The 23,076-nt window shown below is 40.1% G+C and overlaps 1 long non-coding RNA gene and 1 pseudogene across 1 annotated transcript; both read left to right on the top strand.

The window, feature by feature from the left end:
* Positions 1-260: 260 nt before the first annotated feature.
* LOC115376795 (uncharacterized) lies at positions 261-7,341 on the top strand. The gene is made up of 3 exons (XR_003929859.1): positions 261-270; positions 3,287-3,291; positions 7,264-7,341. It is a non-coding gene; the product is annotated as an uncharacterized LOC115376795 (long non-coding RNA).
* A 1,982-nt stretch (positions 7,342-9,323) lies between these two features.
* LOC115376941 (NACHT, LRR and PYD domains-containing protein 3-like) lies at positions 9,324-22,255 on the top strand (annotated as a pseudogene).
* Positions 22,256-23,076: the final 821 nt, after the last annotated feature.

The raw sequence follows: 23,076 nt of genomic DNA on the forward strand, positions 1-23,076 counted from the left end.
TTATAGCAACAACACTGTATTTTGTATATTCTGGTCATCTGGAGTTTGAGTATTTATTTAAAGGGTAACTTTGGTATTTTTCAAGCTGGACCCTATTTTCTCATCTAATTTTATCTAAATGAGTGGTGGGATTTTCAATTTTTGCAATTGCTCCTGTCGGGAGTGAGGGACCGGGCTGACTCAGGCCCAAAAGCCTTTTTCAATGCATTCAGTAGGGGCCCCTTTGAAACTTCAAAATACTTCCACGAAAAATGAATTTTTTCCCATTTTGTTAAAATGTGAAAAAAAATCCATGAAAAGTGAATTTTTTGACATTTGGTTAAAATGTGAAAAAAAAAAAAAAATCAGTTTTTGTGGAAGTATTTTGAAGTTTCAAAGGGGCCCCTACTCACAGACAGACCCCTACCTACCCCTACTCTTGAGGAGTACAGGCTTGCTCCGACAGTGAGCACGTCTGCACTGAAGAGGAGCAGTTCCATCTGAAGAGCTTGACGGTCACACTTGACATTAGAGATGGGACCGATCTGATCCAGTATCGGTATCGGATGCCAATATTGACGTAATTCAGGTATCGGATATCGGCCCGACGTCACCGATCCTCTTCCTGATCCACAATCAGTTTCTGCTGTTAGCCTATATGAATAATGCAAATTCAAGCCCATAGCCAACACGGTTAAGCATACAAATACACTTCTACAAAGTTACTTTTTGTTCAATCATTAATAACATATCATTTTCACCTTTTATTGATATAACAATGTAATCATTAAATAAACAAATAAATAAAGTGTTGTTTATTTGTTACCTCAATTAATTTAAGTTAATTTCTATTTCATTTGTGTGCATTCTAGTCATTAACATTTTAGTCATTAGCATTAAAAACACCACTCTGTGGTGGAAAATGTTGGATTTCGTGGCCTTATCGAGCACCTAGAGCCGAGGTATGTCCTGCCACAAAAAACAAACGGAGGTATCGGTATCGTTATCGGCCAATATTCACATTCTCGTATCGGTATCGGACCTGAAAAAAGTGGATCAGTGCATTTCTACTTGACATGGCCAGAAACATCGAGATGTCTACAAGGGAACAGGCAGAAGACCAACAATGGCATCAGCTCCATAGGGTTAGGCTCACCTCCTCATGCTACAGAGAGGTGTGTTTTGTGAAGGGTGATCAGAGTGCAGAGTCTCTTGCAGAGAGAATCCTGAAAGGAACAAGGCAGACGGCTGAGATGAAAAGAGGCAGAGACATGGAGTTCACCGTGGCAACAAAATACTGCAAGATGAAGAACATCAGTTACAGACCATGTGGTCTTGTAATCCACCCGGATGCAGCATGGCTAGGAACCTCACCCGATGGGCTAGTCTTCGATCCAACCACACAGCCACCATTTGGCCTTGTTGAAATCAAATGTCCTAATGTAAAGAGTTATGTAGACTGTTCTTACCTTAAAATGAAGTACGGCTCTTTGGCTCTCTGTGACAGCCACATGTATTACTGGCAGGTACAGGGGCAACTCTTGCTCACTGGCCTGCAATGGTGCGACTTTGTAGTTTTTGCACAGGAAGACATGCTAGTGCAGCGGATCTATGTTGATTTCAACATAACAGCGGTTATCAGAGAGAAGGTAGATAGGTTTTATTTAAATGTGTACATGCCAAAGTACCTGGCCATCTCCAAAAGGCCTTAGTTGGTGGGAGGGTGGATAGCCGGCCCAGGCCTCATCCCCAGTCTTCATAAAGACTTCATCCTGTCCCTTGTGACTTTTTTATTTTGATGTTTTTGATGTTTATCTCATATACCAACAGAACAGTGGGATCTATCCCCATATTTTTTCAGCAAATCCACTCTACATTTTGCTCTGGATCGTTCCCATTGTTCTTGACTGTACTCCTGTCCCAGAAGCACTGTAGATAAAATGATGTAGTGTACTATACAGAAATGTGTACACATGTTCATGGGCTCTGCCCACAAGCTCTTGAGCTTTCTCTAAGTGTCCCTGTTCACTTTATATTTGTATCTTCATGTGTTGTAACTTTTGATAAACATGATTGAAGTCAAGCAATATAACCTGCTAGTAAACCCCACTGAATGTTCTCTGCCCTTGTCTTCAGTTCTGCCTTTCTCTGCACCTGCATCAAAGACCTTTGTTACATGCATGGGGATAGAAATATGACTGCACAATTTGTCAACCACAAAAAACAAATCATAAGGGTGACACTCCGTAGCTTCACTGCGAGCAAACTTTTATTAGCCAGTGTTCACAATCAGTATCCAGTATCAAAAATCAAAAGAAATAATACAATACAGGCAAGGCAATTTCATCTGAAAAGTGCTTTTCCCAAAAGCCTTTTTCAATGCATTCAGTAGGGGCATATGTGAAACATCAAAATACTTCAAAAAAAAAAAAAAAAAAAAAAAAAAAAAAAAAAATCAAAATACTTCCACAAAAGTGAACTTTTTCACATTTCAACCCTATTAAAATGTGAAAAAGTTCACTTTTATTATTAGTTTTATTATTAGTTCATTAGTTTATTATTAGTTATTATTATTATTATTATGAGTTTACTTTTAATATTATTATTTTATTATTCATTTTTATTATTAGTTTTATTATTAGTTATTATTATTATTAGTTTACTTTTGTTATTATTATTTTATTATTCATTTTTATTATTGGTTTTATTGGTTTATTATTATTATTATACTTTTGTTATTGTTATCAGAATCAGAATCAGACAACTTTATTTATCCCCTAGGGGCAATTTCGGTTTAGCGGTGTACCCAGATTATGCATACAAAACAAGAAAAGAGAAACAGACAAAAACAGACCCATACCAAGCAGGGACAGTCAGTGTGTGGCACAGATACACAACAGGCAATAGTCAATGGACCATAAAATATGAAAATAAATAAATACATCATAATAAATACAATAATAATAATACAGTAGTGTAGCCTTGACAGGCCCTTCAATACACAGTGCGCAGCACTGTGAGCTTGGTGCAGTCCAACACAAGCTCCAAGAAAAAGGGAGTAGCCTACGTTTTTTATTCATTCCACATTCTGCCATCGAGGTTCAGCAGCCTGATGGCACTAGGAATGAAAGATTTTGACAGACGATTTGTCTTTATTATTATTTTATTATTCATTTTTATTGTTAGGTATTTATAATATACACAATATGATTTAATTGAAGGTTTGTAGGTGATACACAATTTATGATGGCTGGAGTGTGTGTCCTTACAATCATTACATTGTTCACACAAAATATGTGTAGAAAAGTAATTGTTACTTCTGACAGGTAAAGTATTGAAACTAAAGAATACTTGGATCACAGACATTTAGATAATGTTGCATTACTGCATTATTCCTACCAAACTCCTGTGTGTGTGTGTGTGTTCAGTCTAGTTCCTTGGCCCAAGACTTGACCAGTGCTTTGTTCTGATAGTTGCAGAGGAGACAAGCTACTGCAACGAGCTGGTTTATGCTTCCTGCAGTGGTCAGAGGCACAACTGTGTCATATAATTTGTTTTCTTTTATTCTGCGATTAATTCTTTCAATGTGTACCCTCAACCGTGCTATGCCCTGTGTGACATGCACTTCATCAGTTGAGAGCTGTGACTTTCCAACTAGAAAAGGTGGCCGGTACACTTTGCAGGGCACTAAGTCATCAATCCTAAAACCCTTATCAACCATGACAGCCATGTCTTTGTCCAGTAAAGGGAAAATACCACACTGCTTGAACAATTCTTTGTCAGTGACCGAGCCAGAGTACAAGGAGGAGACAAAAGTGACAGCGCCATGGGGAGACATACCTATTAGTCCTTTAAAGGTAGTGTGGGATTTGTACGTTGAGTATACCTCACTCTGTAAGACTGGAGATGAGGGGGTTTGACATCTGATCTTGGTGCAATCAACTATCACGTGAGTATCTGAATACTTGCCAAACACACTTGGCATTTTGGCTCGTACTTCATCAACAGACATCCAGATCCCAACCACGCCCAAGACAGTGGACAAAAAGTTCCCCCATGTCTTGAGGAGTCGGCTGACAGTGGACTGGTGGATGTTGAAGCGATCAGCGAGATCCATCTCCCTCAGGCCCAAGGACAGGTTTACAAGGAAGAGGAAGAACTCATCAATGAGTGGTAGGCATCGGCTCTGTATAGGATGGAAGAGGGAGGAATGAGAATTTATTTGAAAATGTTATCTTGATTTGGGAGTTCCAGTTTTAGGAATTCCATACACCATAGATTATTTTAGGTTACAGTGTTGTTTATACACCACTGAATAATGTGAAATTTACCCACCGGGCGACGAGGTGTATCAGTGCCTGGGTTCTTCTTGCCAGCTGGTTTCCAACTCCGATGAGGGCCAGTACTCTGGTCAGAAGCTTCAGCTGTGCAGGTGGAAATGGTTGACTGGGTATCATAACGAACGAGTCTCCAAGTTGCAGGTTCAATCAGTTTCCAAAATGTCTGCAGATGGCGGTAGCTTGAAAATCTAAATGTGAAAAAAGTAATTTATTGTATGCATGACCATCTAAAGCAAAGCATTTTCTACTGTATTATGACAGATATCTATCATATGAATGATAACTACATATTATACCGAACAATCTAGTATAGTGTAGTAGAATATGACATAGACTACAATACCATGCAATACTAACATTATAGGGCAAATTAACTTACCTGGTATAAAACCGTATTTGGTCATCAGATGCAGAAAACCTCTCCAAGCAAAAGGACCGCTGTAACGACACTTCCCCCAGCTTCTTTTGAAGTTGTTCAATCTCAGCTTGCTGCGCCTCGAGTTTCTCTTGTGCTAGGTCCAAAGCTGATGGTTCAGGCCTCACATCATAGTTGTGGCATTGAAGGAGAGGAGCAACATCCATTTCTTCAGTGGGCCCATCCACTTTCCTCCCCATCCGCTCCCACACACTTGGTCTGGGTGTAGGTTGAGCGTAGTCAGCCCCCTCTTTCAAACGTCGTCGGCCACCCTGAATGACATCTGACGGAACGAAATGTCTGCTGCATACAGTTGTGCTTCTGGAAATGATGAAATTCTTTCTTTTTATATTATGTGTCCATATTTTTCGTTGTTTTCCGTCTTTGGGAAGTGGTGGAAGCTAACAGCTGAGTTGAACCTCCCCGACACCGCACATTGAGGGACACAGCAAAAATCGCTGTTCAGCTTTATCCGTTGCATATATGTTAAACCTCTTGAATCGTGACATTTTCCTTGGACCCGTTTTGCAGACATGCCGAAATAAATAATAAACACAAGATATAATAAGTTCACTAAAGTTCATTAACCAGTAACCAAACTTTGCTCCCAATTATTGCAGCTAGCTAGCCCAACTGTCACGCAGCGACTGTTAGATGACTAGCTATGGGCAGCGGAAGTTGTCACTGGAAGTGGACTAGTCTGTTTTCCGGGTGGGTGACGTAGCGTTCCGCATAAACCCTATTGTCCCAGTGGCTAAAATTAAACATCCCAAAGAACTAAACGACTTCAGGCCTGTCGCCTTGACCTCCTTGGTGATGAAGTCCTTTGAAAGACTTATGAAGAAAGCACTTCTCCCTCACTTAGAGCCATTGCTCGACCCACTGCAATTTGCCTATAGAGCTGGTCGTGGGGTGGAGGATGCCACTGCCACACTTTTAAATCTTGTTTTTATTCATCTTGAAGGGAGCAAAACACACGCCCGATTCCTATTTGTGGATTTCTCTTCGGCTTTTGATACCATTCAACCCCATATTTTAATCATCAAGCTATTTTAATGTTGTGGGCTGGATGCTCGATTTTTTAACCAACAGAACACAGAGAGTCAGGGTAAATGGACACTTATCAGATGTTTTACCTTCATCCACAGGTTCCCCCTAAGGTTGTGTCCTCTCACCGCTCCTTTACATACTGTACACAAATGACCCTGTCGGAGTGAGTATGATAACAAATACATTTTAAAATTTGCGGATGACTCTGTTATTTTATGTTATTCATGGCCCTATTGTCGATGATTTTGTACAGTGGTGTGATAAATCCTTCCTGAAGCTGAACGTTGCTAAAACAAAGGATATGTGTATCGACTTCAGGCGGCAGCCCACACCCTCCCAGGCCACTACCATCAAGGGCCAGGTGGTAGAGTTTGTGGAGAGGTTTAAGTACTTAGCGTCTCTTACTGATAAAAAATTGACTTTTAAGGATAACACTGACATGCTATGTAAAAAGGGGCAGCAGTACTTGTTCTGTCTGAGGAAGCTGTCATCCATTCACGTGGACAGGTCCCTGGACAGAGAGAGAGAGACAGACACACACACACAGAGACAGACAAAGAGAGAGAGAGACAGACACACAGAGAGAGACAGACACACAGAGACAGACAGACAGAGAGAGAGACAGACAGACAGAGAGAGAGAGACAGACAGACAGACACACACACACACACACACACACACACACACACAGACAGACACAGAGAGAGAGACACACACAGAGATACACAGAGAGAGAGAGAGAGAGAGAGAGACACAGAGGGAGAGAGACAGACACACACACACACAGACAGACAGACACAGAGAGAGAGAGACAAACACACACACAGACACAGAAAGAAAGACACACATACAGACAGACACACACACACACACACACACACACAGGGAGAGACAGACAGACACAGGTGGTATGTGTGTGTCTGATTCTGAGGCGATCCTTCACACACACTCTTTCATTGTCTCTCAAAAATCAAATTCAAATTAGCTTAATTGGCATGAATTTTATCAACCATTGTTTCTGAAAGCAGAACATACAGACATACAATTCAATTATAATACAATAATACATTAAATATTAATACAAATACATGAAATAATTTACATTAAATACATTTCATATTAAATAGGCAGACAAAAATACATTCAATATTTTACATTAAAGTGTATTTTACGTTCTGTTGGCAGAGTGTAGTTGTGGAGACTGTTGTTTTGTTGTGTTTGTGACATGCACTGACACATTTTGCTGCTTCTATGGCACTGATGCTGTTTTCTTCAAGCAAATGTTGCATTTTTTCTTGATCAGATAGGGTAAATCATCTGATTATGTTTTAATTTTTGAAAAGAACTTTGCTGTAAACTCACTCACGCACTCACAATGTTGATTTGTATAGATTCAGCTGAAATCCCTTTCTGTAAATTTATCTCATTATTGTATTGTATAGTATTTGATAGCATAAAGTCTAATATAGTTTAGTTTAGTTTAGTTTATTTAATCAAGGGACAGTGCATATTAATAGAACAAAAACAATTGTAAATATGCCAGAGTTAGCCAGAAGGCTAGTTTTCATCTGTAGTCCCTATGCCAAGATGTAATACACGGCTTCCTGAAATAAAAAAAAAAAAAAATAGCTGTAAATTGTTATTTTATCTTTGAAACTGTTGATTTTGAGAAGGAAATTAAATATTATTGTGGAACTGTTAGTAATTTTCTGACTGTTCATTTGAATGTTTATACTAGACTAGGCAGGGAAATGTGTTGGCACACCAGCCCCACCAAGAATTTTTTTCACCAGCCGCCACTGCATTTTGCACTGTTGGATCTTAAGAAGGTTCTAAGTAGAGCTTCAAAATGCAACAAGAAGAAATGGGAGTGAGACAAAAAAAAAAAAAAAAAAAAAAAAAAAAATTGAGTTCGCAATTTATTGCAAACAACCATTAAACTGAAATAGGCTGTTCATCAGCTGATCAAAAGTTTAAGACCAAAGCCTTTAAAAGCTCAAAAAATGTGGATTCAGAATATACAAAAACATCTGTCATACATCATAACTGGTAGGCATGCCAGCCCCTCAAAAATGGAAAAAAAAAAAATTACATGGGTTTCATGATCGACCATGTTTGGGCCTTCAGAAAACAACTTTGTATATGCCCCAGCTTCTTGATTTTTTCAGAGCTTTGAGATACATATTCTGAAAAAAAAATTCTGAAAAATTCACCAGTTGTTCCTTATTGTATTGTATGTAAATTCTTGCAATTTCTCAACTGGTCTTAAGATTTTGATCAGGAGTGTACACACACACACACACACACACATATGTATATATATATATATATATATATACATATATATATGTACACACACATATGTGTATATATATATATATATATATATATATTTCAACTTATTTGTGAGTGCTGATGACTTCATTGGCTGTTTTGGGTCGGCCCCCATCAAACTCTGAAGACTTTGAGTCGAGCACGCCAGTCAAGTCACATCACCAACACTTGCACGACCTGTGGCTTCACCCTCTCTTACATGTCCGGGCAGTAAACGTGACTGAGCTCCTTTTTCCAAACAGTAACTGTGTTAGATGTGATCTTTTCCATGCAGTTAGAAAAGGAGGCAAGAACACGCTGCAGACTAAATGCTTTTAATGGGGCATTACACTAAAATTGTGGAATTAGCGCGTAAGTTGAGTCTAAATGGTGCTCGCTGCAGTCTTACATGGCACAGCTTCTATTGTGGAATTTTCAAATGACAAGAAGTAGAACGTTTCATCTTTGCTTCGCCATCACAGGTGCACAGCTCTACACCTTCCCACCAGGAGGGGGCGCTGGTGGCTTTGTATGGTGTGACGATGACGTTTAATAGTGAAGCAATGAGGAAGTGACTTAATATCAGATCAGAAGTGCACAGACACTCCAGAGTGACGAAGGACAATCAGCATCGTCTTCTCTCTCTGTGTTTCCTCTCCAGGTGAGGCTACAGCGTTTCTTTGATTTGAGGTGGCTGTGATTCAGCCGGTAAAGACCCGACCAGGGATCATCATAAATGTTTGATGAACAGGCTCCTGCATTTTTTTCTAACTGGATGACTGTAGAGCGGACTGTAAAAGTTGTTTTAAAATGTTTTACCTGAATGCAGTCAGTGTCAGGTAGATTGTAAACTCAACACTTCATCGATGAAAAATGCAGGAAGCAACAGAAGTGGTCTGATAGCTTGGCTAAGCTTGACTGAAGTCGATTTTAACACTGACACTAACAGAGCAAAACAGTGTCACCCCACCAATACCAACACACACAACCTGTTACCTGACCTGTTTTTGCACAGTGCATGTCTGAACCCGTGCCGGCTCTAGCCATGTTGGTGCCCTAGGCGAAATTACTCCCTGGCGCCCTTCCCCCCCGTTGGAGACATATACCATACATGATGGGTGTCTTGAAAATGATTTTAAAATAAAGACAGGAGCCTGGTGCCCTCAGTGTTGCTTACAGTTGGTAATGCTGCTGGAAATGATGACATGCAATAACAAGAATCTTTATTTACTCCTGCCAGAAAATTGCATGGCTGTTGTTTGAGTGGAGGATTGTTTGTATTTTTTTTCTCAGGGACCAACAATGGCGACACTTAAAGAGCAGCTCCTCAGTGTTCTGAAGGCTTTGGCAGATAAAGACCTAAAAGAGTTCCAGTGGTTCCTGCAGGACGCTGAGATAATGAGTCCCTTCCCAGCCATCCCAAAATGTGAAGTGGAGACGGCAGACAGGCTGGACACCGTGGACCTGATGGTCCAGACCTATGATGAAGACACTGTAGAGGTCACCAAGAAGGTTTTGAGTAAGATGAAAAAAAATGATCTTGTTCAGCATTTGTCAGGCACCAGCTCAGGAACTGAGGGTAAGTCTTGGGAAGATTATAAAAAGAGACACCAGACAAGATACAACTCACACATCATGTGATCAAGCACTTTATACCATTAGTTTATATAGAGTGAAAGCTGTATCATTTTTAAGTTTACTTTTATTAGGCTGCATATAGACAGTAAACAGGTGAAGAGAGACAAGCTGCCTTTTCAGGATCTGTACTTATGAATGTTATGCAGTCATCAGGGAAACAGCAAAACTGGAATGCCTCCTGGATTTTACCACTTGTTATTTTATCCAAATGAAGAAGTCGAGGTACACTATAGTTGAAGCCACTAGAAGCGAGTCAGCCACCATACTGATGCACCCCTAAAGGTGAAAGATGCGCCGTGCACAGTTAGAAAACCTGTGAAGGGAGAGTGAAATCAATCCACAGGTGACAGCAACACCAGGAGAAATTTTAATATTATTTAATATGTGTATAAACCTGACAGTTTTGTAGCTGTACAGATTGTCTCAGTGGTTTTGTTGCCTAACAGTATTAACAATATTTTACAGAACATCTCATTCATCTGGAAACAAACTCAACTTGTTTAACTAACTGTTTGCTAACAGCTAACTGAATGAGCTGCTGCTGGTTATCAATAACACTGGTTATTATCATCTATCAGTATTTATAGCACAGGGTTTCCATCAGTGTTTTACAAGCCCAGTGGACCTCCGGGTCTGGCTTGGCCCTCCATCAGGTCAAAGCATTGCGGGGAAATGAATTTTCCGCATGGAAACAGAAAGTCAGTTTGTGTTTCCTAGTACAGCAACAAATTTACATTCATTCTCTACAGCTTTTCCCTGATCTTAACCATAACCAGTTTATGCCTAATCCTAACCTTAACGATAACCTGAACCTAATGCTAATCCTCACTTTAAAACACAATGTAACAGTTTTGCCTAAAAATAACAGCATCATTTTAATGTTACACTGTCATGTAATGAGTAGAATGGTGCCTCTGTCATGGCCACTGTGTTCTCTGAAAGCCTGTTCCTCCACTATTGAAATTTGGTGGACTGGGCTGGAGACAGGCGTACCACTTTACGGCATGATATCATCACCTAAGCAGCAGCAACACCACCAGCTGTTCTCAGTACAGAAATCATAACAGAGCCCAAGAAACCCAACAAAAATGTTGACAGAGGAAGCAATGAAGATAAAAGAGAGAGTGACCGAGCAAAAGACAAAACTGGAGTAAATCTTGGACTGGCTTTTAGTTGCTGGTGAGCACTTCATCGCTTATACAGTTGGCAATACCAATATGGTATTCAATAATCTATTCAATTATATTTAATTAATTATTACAGATGAGTGGGCAGTTTCTTCTTCAAGATGGGTGTGACATAGGTATTAACACCCTTGCCAATGCATGTGTATGTAGCGCTTCCTTCACCTTTACCTATAGATAACGCCCTGAGTTCGACATATTAATTCCCTTATTAATTTTTTCAGTGTGTATCTATCAGTATCAGTTTTAGTATGGCTTCACTATAACCCCCTTTTTTAAGACCTGAGAAACCACAGAAACCACTATGTCCTCAAAATGAACTTAAATTTATTAAATAATCGTAAAAATTATAATATCAAAATAAATGAATTGTTCACGTCACCATCAGTAACAGTAAAGTCAAGAAAATAGCATTCAACAGACCTTTCACTGGAATGAATGAACTGCACTTGTAATACGGGACCTTGTCTATGCCCCTTTTAAGTCTTGTGTATTAGTCTTTTTTCTAATACCTTTCAGTGTACTTTTGTTGTTTAACTACAAATACCATCTATGCAAAAAACATATAAACAAAATGACTGCCTTGGTACCTTGAACCAAATCTTAAATAACCTGGTGGGCCCACACACACACACAGATACATACACATTAGTACAAAAAATAGAACATACACATGCCAAAGTAATTTGCAACCATGATCTTGAACTGAAGAAAGTGAGAGAGAGTTACACAAAAACTGGCTATGCAATCAGATGGCATAGGGGAGAGTGGGGTAATTTGTGCCAAGGGGCAAGTAGTGCCACCCCTGTTATCTAGAAAACCATAGAAGAAGTTGGTCATGTGACCACATATTTTTGAAGAGGCATCCATTTCACTCATCCTGTAAAGAAGGGAGACACATGGCTTGAGAGGAAAGCACATTTAAGTTCAAAAAACATTTTTTTGCCCTCCAAAGTAAAATTTCCATGATCAAGGTTTTTTGATTGCTGTGTTTGAACAATTATAGAAAACTTTGAAAACAGTTCACACAGGTTTTAGTACTTTAGTAAGCTACACCATGAGTCTATACAGTTAGCATGATGTTAACTCAAAACAGCTGGGGGATGCATTTTTTTCAAAATGGTGGGCTTGGGGTAATTTGTGCCAAAGGGCCTTGGGGTAAGTTGTGCCAGTGGTACAACTTGTGATTATATACTATATATTACTTTATTGTATTTTATTGTTATTGTACATTGTCTTCTTACCTTTGATCACTAAAACTATTCAGATTCAGATGAAGATAATTTGCAGGTGCTCATTTTGGAATTTTTATTTAGTTCTGGGTATGTGTTCATGTGGCGCTAGGCCTTGTTATAGAAAAGTGGCCTGTGATCTTGTTAAAATAATAAATAAATGTTAAATAAATAATTTTGTATTGAATTTGTTTTGCTTTTATATAGCATTATCATTTGTGAGACTAAAATGATCTGTTTTACTTCAATTATCAATGGCACAATTTACCCCAGTCTATTCTCTCTAATGGCACAATTTACCCCGCACCGGGGGCAAGTTGTGCCACAAAACCACTTTTTTTTTTAAAGCTATATTTCTCAATCAGTTTATATAAGATCCAAAGTGATTGTTCCCAGGGATGCACAACATCCTAAACTATATGTGCATATTTTAGTTGGAGGCATTGCTGTAATCCCCTCGTTTTAAAGGCACTTTAAGTAAAAATTGGCACTATTTACCCCACTCTCCCCTACCTTTATAGGAACGATCATCACAGTGTGAACATGTTTTTAAGGAGTCAGATTTGTTGCATGAATAATAAATCACGCTACAACAGCTTCCTGATGCAGTAACCTACTCAGGGCCTGCTTGTCCACTAACCACTAATGAACTGGGTAGATTCCATGGAATAGGGAATGTGTTCATTGACCAGAAATGTTGGCACCACTCACATTTAGTATAACATCACATTTAGTACAACTAAACAAAAAAACATCCTGTAATTAATATGATCTGTTGTTTATTCATTCAGAAAGTCTTGCTGACTGCCAGCATGAACTTAAAGTCAATCTGAAGAGGAAGTTTCAGAATTTGTTTGAGGGAATCACAGATGAAGATGAGAGGCCAAAACCTCTGAATCAGATCTACACAGAGCTGTACATCACGGAGGGAGGGAGTGGAGAGGTCAATACTGAACATGAGATCAGAGAGATTGAAACAGCATCCAGGAAACCAGAAACAAAAATCACATGTGTGGACATCTTCAAACCTGGAAGAGATCAACCAATCAGAACAGTGATGACAAAGGGAGTGGCTGGTATTGGAAAAACAGTCTTAACACAGAAGTTCACTCTGGACTGGGCTGAAGGCAAAGCCAACCAGCATGTACACTTCACATTTCCATTCACTTTCAGAGACCTGAATCTGCTGAAAGGGAAAAACTTCAGCTTGGTGAAACTTCTTCATCACTATTTTACTGAGACAAAAAAAGCAGGAATCAGAAGGTTTGAAAAGTTCCAGGTTGTGTTGATCTTTGACGGTCTGGATGAGTGTCGACTTCCTCTGGACTTCAAGAACAACCAGATCCTGACTGATGTTACAGAGTCGACCTCGGTGGACGTTCTGCTGACAAACCTCATCAAGGGGAACCTGCTTCCCTCTGCTCACCTGTGGATAACCACACGACCCGCAGCAGCCAATCAGATCCCTCGTGGATGTGTTGACATGTTTATAGAAGTGAGAGGCTTCACTGACCCACAGAAGGAGGCATACTTCAGGAAAAGATTCAGAGACAAGAAGCAGGCCAGCAGAATCATCTCCCACATCAAGACGTCACGAAGCCTCCACATCATGTGCCACATCCCAGTCTTCTGCTGGATCACTGCTACAGTTCTGGAGAACGTGTTGAAAACCAGTGAGGGAGGGGACCTGCCCAAGACCCTGACTGAAATGTACATCCACTTCCTGCTGGTTCAGTCCAAATTGCAGAACATCAAGTATCATGAAAACAAAGAGACAGATCCACACTGGACTACAGAGACCAGGGAGATGATCCTGTCTCTGGGAAAACTGGCTTTTGAGCAGTTGGAGAAAGGCAACCTGATCTTCTATAAAGAAGACCTGGCAGAGTGTGGCATTGATATCAAAGCAGCATCAGTGTACTCAGGAGTGTTCACACAGATCTTTAAAAAGGAGTATGGGCTGTATAAAAAAGAGGTTTTCTGTTTCGTCCATCTGAGCATTCAGGAGTTTCTGGCTGCTGTTCATGTCTTCCTGACATTCATCAACTCTGGCGTCAATCTGCTGTCAGAGGAACAATCACCCTCCAGGTCTAAGAGATTCAAAAAGAAGCCTAAGCTTGAACACCTTCACCAAAGTGCTGTGGACAAGGCCTTACAGAGTCCAAATGGACACCTGGACTTGTTCCTTCGCTTCCTCCTGGGTCTTTCACTGCTGACCAATCAGAGTCTCCTACAAGGCCTAATGACACAGACAGGAAGAAGCTCACAGACCAATCAGGAAGTAGTCCAGTACATCAAGGAGAAGATCAGGAAGAATCCCTCTCCAGAGAGAAGCATCAACCTGTTCCATTGTCTGAATGAGCTGAATGATCATTCTCTGGTGGAGGGGATCCAGTGGTACCTGAGTTCAGGTAGTCTATCCACAGACAAACTGTCCCTTGCACTGTGGTCAGCTCTGGTCTTCATCTTACTGACATCAGAAGAAGATCTGGAGGTGTTTGACCTGAAGAAATACTCTGCTTCAGAGGAGGCTCTTCTGAGGTTGCTGCCAGTGGTCAAAGCCTCCAAGAAATCTGTGTAGGTCCATAGATAACTGGATATATTAAATATATGATACTTTCTATGCAAAATAACAATCTATTTAAAGTTAATTTCATGATTACTTTCTCTTCAGGCTGAGTGGCTGCAATCTGTCAGAGAGAAGCTGTGAAGCTCTGGCCTCAGTTCTCAGCTCCCAGTCCTCTAGTCTGAGAGAGCTGGACCTGAGTCACAATGATCTGCAAGATTCGGGAGTGAAGCATCTCTCTATTGGACTGGACAGGCCACACTGTAGACTGGAGGCCCTCAGGTCAGGATTACTCAACACATGACCAGTTAAATCTTGCTTTACATGCAGCTTAACATGCTCAATGGATGATATCAGTGTATCAGATTCCAGACAGTGATGCAGAAAAGAAACACAGTAATAAACCGTAGGAAGAATTAAACATAAACCATGTAATGTCTAATCTTTTGCTGTTTTTGTTGATGTTTGTCATGGATGCTACTTCTTAGTGTTTTTATTGCAACTCAGTTTTTACCCCAACTTTTTACACTGATTTGGTCCCATTACCATCAAATTGACAACAGCACAGATCATTTTAAGATCCAAAAGCTGTAGCCAGTACCAGGTGTTTTCTTTGGATCATGTTGGCCTTGAGATGGAAAACCAAGTTTGGTCCATTAACTGCTTCCCGTTATGGAATGTTTCACTAGGAATGTATGAAATAAAAGGAGTAGATACAGAGCAGAACAGACCAGAACACAACACTCCAATTACTTTTCTGAGGAGGATGATGCTGGGATAGAACGTGGGGACATACAGATTTTTTTTAGTTTTCAGATTAGATTAAATTAGATTCACCTTTACTGATCCCCCAAAGAGGAAATTCAAAGTGACACAGCAGCAGCAGGAAAGTTAAGAAGTAACAATACCAAATAAACAGCAAGGCAAATATAAATATACAATAAAATAAGATACAATGTCCAGCAAAAGTGAAGGTAAACAGAATGAAAAAATAGAGTTAAAAGTAGACTAGGGTCCCCATAATGCACTCATGCCATAATACCTTTGTACATTCTGCATCAGTGCTTGTGTGTGTGTGTGTGTGTGTGTGTGTGTGTGTGTGTGTGTGTGTGTGTGCTGTATGTATAAGGCCATCAAGCTGTGGCTCAGCTGCTACAGTTGTATTAACTAACTGTGAACCCGTTACTGAATCAGCTTTGGAGCTGGGTGGCCACCCGGATTCTGGTGAAGAGAATGGGCTTGTGGCTTTTCCTGGTGCGTGTAGGCTATGTGATTATTCAAATGACCTTACAGTATCATATGAGCACACTATGCAGAGCACAACTCTGCAGTGATCAAAACACAAAGACAGACAAAGCACATCACCATGTAAGACATATAGCAGAATGACATTTTGTCATCTTTTCTTGTCCATTCAGGCTGAGTGTGTGTAATCTGTCAGAGAGAAGCTGTGCTGTTCTGGCACCAGTTCTCAGCTCCCAGTCCTCTAGTCTGAGAGAGCTGGACCTGAGTAACAATGATCTGCAGGATTCAGGAGTGAAGCTGCTCTCTGCTGGACTGGAGAGTCCACACTGCAGACTGGAGACTCTCAGGTCAGGGTTCCTCAACCTGCTCAACACATGACCAGTTCAATCCTGATTTACATGTAGCTTCATGTCACTGAACAGATTCCTCAAACCAGTTTGATATCAACATTCAGTGCTACTTCCTAGCTTGTGTGAACTGCTTTCCATGATTATGTTTCATTATTTCTGCTGCTTGTTGCCTCTTTTGTTGAGAGCTAAAATAACATTTATCTGTAATGTATCTTGTGCAGGTTGTCAGGCTGTCTTGTCACATAGGAAGGCTGTGCTTCTCTGGCCTCAGCTCTGAGCTCCAACCCCTCCCATCCGAGAGAGCTGGACCTGAGCTACAATCATCCAGGAGACTCAGGAGTGAAGCTGCTCTCTGCTGGACTGGAGGATCCAACCTGGAGACTGGAGGCTCTCAGGTATGGAGAGACACACACAATGTCTAATAGAGGGCTGAGGAGCATTGTTTCATGTTGAATGATGGATATGACGTCATCTGGTAAGTCATTCATAGGGAAGGTTATTTACTGCCCATGTTTCCATCATCAAAGAGAATCTGCTGCTCTGACTTTGTTCCTTCCTCCAGGGTGGACCATGGTGGAGAGCAGTGGTTGAAACCAGGTCTGAGGAAGTGTAAGTGTGGATAATTTTTTTGTTCATCAGCACAAAACATTCAGCTGTTACGATGGTGCAGCTGCAGTTTCTGCTGTTTGTTCTCAGCTGCTTTTACCTGTTGAACCAAACAAAAACACAGTTGATGCTCCACAACAAACTTTATTCCTTTAATATTTACATTTTTATCTTGGTATTACCTTTCTTCAGAAAGTATTAAAATGACCAAAATAAAACAATAATTTGACTATAGTTTCTCCGGTTCCGTATCCTCCTTCTGCCCACTTGTTTTTGTATATTATTGAGGTGCTTTCCTGTGACACTGGTTGTGCATACATTCTTTGATCAGAGATTTGACCTAAGCCTTGCTTAACGGGATTTCTATGTTGATTGAGTTTGATTTTATTACAGTTTTTTCCAATTGCTAAAACACAGTTTTGCAAACTAGGTTGGTTTTTATCAAAATACTTAACACAATTCACAAAATCACACACCCAAACTGCAAAATACCTCATATATCCTGCAAAATGAAGCACTGCAGCCAAAACTATGTATAGCATTATCAAAATCAAACTTTTGCACCAAATGGCACACACTTCATTCATATTACCAGATTTTTGTCTAACCTCTGTTGGACCTAATGAAAAGCACTCTCATCTTTAGTATGCTTTGCCATAATACTAAAATAGTTCAAATTGTAGAAAATTCTTCAGATTGTTCACATGCAGAGAAATATTTGTATATACACACATGCTGTTGAAACATTTATTTTTTTATTTTTCACCAAACAAGTCAGTGCAACATATGCACAGCAGATATATTTACATTGGAGTGAACAAAAATATGCTCACAAGAAACAGTAAACTGAAAAAGAAAATTGCAGAAAAAATGTGCAGAAAAAATATATAGAAAAAAAAAGAGGCAAGAAAAATAATTGGGCAGCATCTTGCCGCACAGCTGGGTCTGGCCACAACGCCTCGTCCACATCACAGGCAATATCTTCCCTTGCCAGACATCGAGGGAAGAAACGCCATGAGTGCCTTATCCATCCCTGAATCGCACCCACATCAGTTTCATCATATGCCTCTTCCATAGCCTGCACAAGAGGCATGTGCGCAAAGGGCTGCCGGTCGTATACCTTCCTCCACCATGCTGAAAAGAACTCTTCCATGGGGTTCAGAAATGGTGAGTATGGTGGGAGGTATTGCACAAGAAATGGAGGGTGGTCAGCAAACCAGTTTTGGACTGGGGCTGCACGATGAAACCTCACGCTGTCCCATACTACAACATACCAGTTTCTTTGATGGTCTGCATCATTCATGCGCTCTGGTGGTATGAGAATGTTGTGAGAATATGGGCTGTGTTGTGTGGTCCAAGGTTGGCATGACGGTGGAAGACATCATGCGTATTGGAGGTGGCAGCGCACATTGTGATGTTCCCACCACGTTGGCCAGGAACATCTATAATGGCTCTGTGGCCAGTGATGTTTCTTCCCCTTCTTCTGGTCTTTGCTAGGTTGAACCAAGCTTCATCTATAAAGATGAACTCCTGGGATTGCATGAGCATCCATTTCCAGTACTCCCTGAAAATAAAGAACAAAAATCCGTCAATATGGTGTTATCCAGTACACTGGGAAACAATGTTGCGTGTAGTGTACTGCAGTCAATATTGTACTTACATCCACATATGCTTGTATGAGCTCTTTGTGTCTTTGCGAGTTTCTCTCAAAAGGCACCTATGAAGTTGTTTCATTCTGATTTGATTTTGCTTGAAAATGCAAGCCAATGTGGACAGACTGACTTGTTGAATGTTGTTGAATATGGTGTCTTGGATGATATGGCTTTGAATTTCTCATAATCTGATTTCATTTTTTTCCAAAACCAAGTTTACAAAGGCAGCTTCCTGTACCCCGGTGAACATTTGGCCCCTTCCTACACCAAAGGTTGCTTCTGTCAGTCCTTTAGAAAAACAAAAAAACAAAAATATAGGGCTTGGACAATGCAGCCTCAAGATATTTCACCCACAGTATAGTAAATTGTACAGGAAACTTGTACAGTTAGTGTATGACATCAGCCAATCATAAAGTAAACAGGTATCACCCAAATAACTATTGAGTTGTTTGGCCAGATGGCACATATATTGGCCAATTAGCTCATGTAGTGCCATTTTGAATGGCAGTGTTTTGAAATGGCAAACATGTGACTTTATGTCAGATTGTTGTGTCTTATACAGAGAACTGTGTTCACTGCATTTAAAAAGTACCATTTTGAATTGCAAAATGTTTGTAAAGCAGAAAATGTGTTTAGAGTTTTTGAGACTTGAGAAGAGGTTTTGCTCTCTGTGTCAGTTTAAATAATTGTGCTATGCATGTCATTTTAGTGTGTTAGCAATTGGAAAAAACTGTATTTGCTTGGCTAATATGTCTACTTCCTCATTACCTTCAACACCTATGTGAGCAGGACCCCAGAGAAAAAAACATCCACATTTCTGTTATGCAAACTGTACAGTTGAGTAAATATTTTAAGTAATATATTCTGTCTACATGAGTTTCCTGATTTAATACTGGTAAGTGCTGAAGTACTGTCTGAGGCAATTGTTACACTGTGGTAGTTGTTATCCTCCACCTGCTGTAATGCTAGCACTACTGCAAACATTTCCACTGAGTTAACTGATAAAGTATTTGTTCTCTTTTAACAGCTACATTATACTTTAGGATGTATAATGCTCCTCCTGTGCGTCCAGTTTCTGGGTCTTTGGAACCATCTATAAATAAATATGAATAATATCTGGAAAATGTTGAATGATATACATTTTGTACTTTTGTCCATTCATTAGAAACCCAATGAATGGACATCTAATTCAAGCCAGTGTGAGTTTATTTCTGGTTCGTGTTTTCAAGAGGCTTGAAGCCCCAGTCACTCCCAATGACATAAAGTTGAGGCCAAAATTATTAGCCCCCCTTATGAAATTAGACAAATTCTTGATTTCTCCATGGAAATTAACATTTACAACAAGTGTTTATAGTGTATTTGTTACCAAAATAACAAAGACAAAATGTCCACTAAGTTTGATTAGGATATTTTATTGATACACTGAACTGAAACAAAAAGGGCAAAAATGAGACATCCAAAATTGTTAGCCCCCTGGCCATTTATAGTCAATAGTGTACCCTTTCTGAGCCACAACTGAACACAACCTCTTAGAGTAGTTATTTACTAGGTTGGCACAGGTCTCCTGAGGGATTTTGGCCCATTCTTCCATTGCAAATTGTCCCAGCTGGTCCAAATTGCGTGGTTTCCAAGCATGGACATTCACTTTGAGCACCCGCCACAGATTCTCAATAGGATTGAGGTCTGGGCTTTGTGCGGGCCACTCCAGGACCTTGGTTTTCGTATCCTTCAGGAACTGTTGGACCAATTTCGATGTATGCTTCAGGTCATTGTCTTGTTGGAAGACCCAGCGATTACCTAAGGCTAGACTATGAGCAGATTTCTGCATATTATCCCGCAAAATTTCAACATTATTTTCTTTTTTCATGATGCCATGCACCCGAACAAGGCTCCCTGTGCCTGAGGCTGCAAAACAGCCCCACAGCATGATGCTCCCACCACGTTTAATTGTGGGAACTGTGTTGTTAGGGTTGAAGGCCTCTCCCTTTCTTCGCCAAACATAAGCAACATCCATGTGCTCATACAGTTCCAGTTTAGTCGCATCAGACCAAAGCACAGACTTCCAAAACTCATCCTTACCTTTCAAATGTTCACGGGCAAACCTCAGTCCGGCTTTGATGTGCCGCTCTTTGAGTAAAGGGGTTCTTCTGGGACGATGGCCCTGAAGGCCACCACAATGGAGAGCCCTCACAACTGTGTTCCTTGAAACATCAACTCCAGAAGAGGTGTGATTTGAAAGCTGATTGGTTTATTAGGTGTGTTTTGAAAGCAAAAATTCACATGGGGAGGTTATATTATTGACCACCCCATCATGGGGGCTATTATTTTGACCACCCCATTTTTCACTATATTTGATATAAAGCAAGCCTAAAAATGCATTTTAAATTCCAAAATGTACCAAAAGCTACTAAATAGCACTGGTGAATGTTTGATTATATGAAATTTTATCAATGCTGCAAACATTGGGAAGAATTTTAGGAAAATGTTCCATAATTCCAGGGGGGCTAATAATTTTGGCTTCAACTGTAGAAGTGCGATGGTGCCATCTATTGACTCGGTCATATAAACATACATTGTGTTTAAGAAGAGTCTATTAGTATAGCTCTGATAATCAAAAAACAAAACAAACAAAAACAACAACAACAACAACAACAAAAAAACAAACAAACAAACAAACAAACAAAAAAAAAAACGGGGTGTCTGTGTCTCTTCTGTGTTATAAAACTAGGCTCAGCAGGAAATATCAACTTTTTTCAATCCCTTACAGTTACAGCAAGTAGATAAAACCTGGGAAATAATACAAATAGAGAATTATTAACTTCTCTCTATAATGTTTACATGTAGTTTAGTTTGCGTATAAATGGCTCTTACAGATGAAAAGTGAATTTCCACAACAGTAAGTGACGTCCATTCATTCAGATCCTGCTGTGAATGAAGAGGATGGTTGACACAATGTGTCATCATCAAAGTGTTAACAAATCAATAATCAAACTGATAATAAATCAGCAGATAATAATCCCAGCAGGTCTGTTGTGTCTTGTTCTCTCCATCAGATTCTTGTGAACTCAAACTGGACACAGACACAGCAAAAAGAGACTTCATCCTGTCTGAGGACAACAGGAAGGTGACAGTGAGACAGGAGCAGCCACATCCTGATCACCCAGAGAGGTTTGACTTCTGGTATCACATCCTGTGCAGCAATGGTCTGACTGGTCGCTGCTACTGGGAGGTCGAGTGGAAAGGACGGGTTCATATGGGAGTGACTTACAGAGGAATCAGAAGGGGAGGAGACAGTGATGACTGTGGGCTTGGATATGATGAACACTCCTGGAGTCTAGACTGCTCTGATGATGGAAGGTTTGCTGTCTGGCACAACAACATCAGAACAGACATACATACCCCCCTCTCCTCTAACAGAGTGGCAGTGTATCTGGACTGGCCTGCTGGCTCTCTGTCCTTCTACAGCGTCTCTTCTGACACACTGATCCACCTCCACACCTTCACCTCCACATTCACTCAGCCTCTGTCCCCGGGCTTTGGGTTTGGGGTTTGGTTTGAATTTGGTTCCTCAGTGTCTCTGTGTCAGATCTGAGGAGGGAGAGTTGCCTCCTGTGTGGAGAAACAGTAACACTGCTGATCAAAGACAGCTGCTGACTTGACTCTGTACACGATTGCGCACACGCACACACACGCACACACACACACACACACACACACACACACACACACACACACACACACTGAGTAAAACAAAACAAACTAAAAATAATAATTCTATTATTCTATTCTATTTCATTTTAACACTGGAATTATTCAAAGTCCCCATGAAATGACCTCACATGACTTATGCTCCCTGTCAAACAGGATCATACACACTCAGAAAAAGGGGTACAGAGGGGGGACATTTCTGTACTTCAAGGTACAGTTCTGTCCTACTGTAACCTACAGGGCATATTATTGTACTCTTAAGTACCTATGTGTACCTTTTTGGGGGAAAAAAAGGCACATAAATGTTCCAGAATAGCAAAAGGTACAAATATGTACTCCAAATGTAGTACAAATATGTATAAGGTACACATATTTACCCTCTAAAGGTACATTATAGAAACAGTTTGTTTGAAAAAATGTAGGCCTGCAAGCCTATAGGACTATTAATATAACATAGGACTGATTATTTAAAAAAATTGAATTAAGGTATTAATTATTAATTTTATCACAATTTGTTTGTATGTTTGCACACACACACACACACACAGATCACGCCGGTGTGATCATCGACTCCAGACAGTTAATGAGGAAACAACTTGGATGCTACAAAGAATGTGTTATATTTATCTTACTGCTCAGAGTGACAAACAACACGTTTATTTGCTTTTTCGGTTCATAAGTCGTTTTTCCCACAGTACCTGAACGCACCATACCAACGTATTGCGGGGCAATCGTTTTTTTTGCGTTTATCACTTCTTTTACGTGTAACTTATCTTTTTACTAACTTAGCTTTTAGAG

Source organism: Myripristis murdjan, chromosome 18 (assembly GCF_902150065.1).
Source record: "Myripristis murdjan chromosome 18, fMyrMur1.1, whole genome shotgun sequence".
NCBI classification, from domain to species: domain Eukaryota; kingdom Metazoa; phylum Chordata; class Actinopteri; order Holocentriformes; family Holocentridae; genus Myripristis; species Myripristis murdjan.